The following is a 2,380-nucleotide window of genomic DNA, read 5'->3' as shown; positions in this document are numbered from 1 at the left end:
TTGTTTATCTATTTTATATGTAGTAGTTGGTATCTACATCCCAACCATAAGTAACCATGAGTTGGTTTTCTACGTCTGTGAGTCTGTTTCTGTTTTGTAAATAAGCTCATTTGCGTCCTTTTTTTTTAAGATTCTACATACAAATGATATCATATAGTATTTTTCTTTCTCTTTCTGGCTTACTTCACTTAGTATGATGATCTCCAGGTCCATCCATGTTGCTGCAAATGGCATTAATTTATTCTTTTTATGCCTGAGTAGTATTCCACAACTTCTTTATTCAATCACCTGTTGATGGACATTTAGGTTGTTTCCATGACTTGGCGATTGTAATAGTGCTGCTATGAACATTGGGATGCATGTATCTTTTTCGGTTAGAGTTTATCCCAGATATATGCCCAGGAGTGCGATCGCTGGATCATAGGGTAAGTCCGTTTTCAGCAAAAAGTAACATTTATTGAGCATTTACTATGTGTCAAGAAATGTATTAAATTCATTATAGCCACTATTTAAACAGCTCCAAAAGTGGCTAATTATCATGATCCACATGTTCCAGATGAATAAACTGAGGTTCAGAGAGGGTAGCTTGCCAACGGTCACAAAACAAGTAAATGAAAGGATTGGGTTTTGAGCCTGGGTCTTCTATCTCCAAGGCCAAACTGCTGTCTGTGAGAATGTTGAATAATCATATCTCTTCCCTCCGAGTTCTGAATCAAGTGAAAAATGTACATGGAATTAAAATAGATCAGCTCCACAAGCTGTCAAAAGATCAGCTCCATAAAGCTGAATTCTAGGCCAAAATGAACTTTCCCAAATACAGCTGAATGGCTACCATCTACTGGCTCCATCTCCAGACCTGCCCCAGGGAGCTTCCTCCCCAGGGCCGGAGCAGGCACAGAGCACCGATGCATAAACGGGGAAGATGAGAATGATAACACCCTTACCTCCATTCGGAGTGTTGTAAGAACCCAGAATATCCTCTCAGAGAGGGAAGGAGCAGAGATGAGAAAAAGCAGCCTGCAGGAAGGCCAGATCCTGAGGGAGCCAAGGGAAGGAGGGGCAGAAGGGGTGCCCAATTTCACAGTCAGGTAAGCCAGTCTTCCGTCCGAGAAGGGGAAGACCATTCTCCTTCAGACAGCAAAAGAGTGGGTTATAAGCAGCTTCACTCCAAGCAATGTAGGTACCATAATAATCATCACAATTATGTTTACAACTGCCAAGAGTTGTAAGTCACCTAAATAACCACCAATAGCTACACATGCACTGATAAAGAATCACTGGGATCCAACACGTGACACTGAGTGAGAAGAGGAAGTTACAGAACTCTACACAGTGTGTGATCTTATGTGTATCAGGCGCCCACCAGGCGCCAACATTATAATCGCCAGTTCTCCACCCGCCAATCCTTAAGGGAAGCGCCTTAAGCATCTACTTGTGGCCAGAAAGCTGTAACCGCATCCGGTTTGTCTGGGCTGGAGTCTGGCAGAAGACATCTGCTTGATTTCATCTTGCCGTAAGGGCAGTAAGAAATATTGCTGCTCTGAAAGAAGTCCCTTCAGCCCAGTCTATAAATTCCCAGCCAAATGACCGTTTTGTTTATCCCATCAGATAAGCACTGAGATTCGAACCTGCTATCACCATGCTTCTCGTCCTCATTATCAGCCACAGTGCAAACGTTATTAAGAACCTGCTTGGCAGAAAGCCTGTGCCAATGAGGCTGGGGGCCGGGGGTGGGGGGGTCCAGATGCAGTCTCTGCCCCAGGAGAACCTAGAGTCTAGGATGGGAAAACAACAGACAAAAAGGTACGGATACTGACAAATTCAAAGCATAGGGTTAGAAATTCATTGATAGAACAAACAGGATCTTATTATTTGTGATTCACATCTTAAATCTTTCCAAAAAATATATTTAAGTGAGTTACAGTATTAGACTGCAAGGTGGTGCTGAATCACTTAGGACAGGGAGAGCCCAAGACTTGGAGGTGGAAGGACAGCAATGCAAACACGAGCTACTGATCTCCAACTTTCAACCTATTGTCAATGCACTTAAGATGTAGTTGTGGTTACGTATTGAAGGAAGTAAGAAATAAAGAAGGGAAGAAATGAAGGGAAGGATGCAGCACCAATACCCCGATCTTACAAAGTAATAAGGCAAGAGGTGCTGTTCCTAGTTGATAGAACTGGAAATAAAGAGTAAACATAGGACTTAAATTGACTAATGTAACTGACTGAAAACTAAAAATAGGAAACAATACCATTGCGAACAATAAAGCAGACAAGGTGAATAGGCAATAAATGAATTAAATCTGCCTCTAGGGAAGCAAGAACTCAGTAAGTGGTGACTAATGTTGTCACATTAGGGAGCTGTGGTTTATACATT

This window comes from Camelus bactrianus, chromosome 10, assembly GCF_048773025.1.
Source record: "Camelus bactrianus isolate YW-2024 breed Bactrian camel chromosome 10, ASM4877302v1, whole genome shotgun sequence".
Taxonomy (NCBI): domain Eukaryota; kingdom Metazoa; phylum Chordata; class Mammalia; order Artiodactyla; family Camelidae; genus Camelus; species Camelus bactrianus.
The sequence above is the reverse complement of the archived record's forward strand: the minus strand, read 5'-3'. Positions refer to the sequence as shown.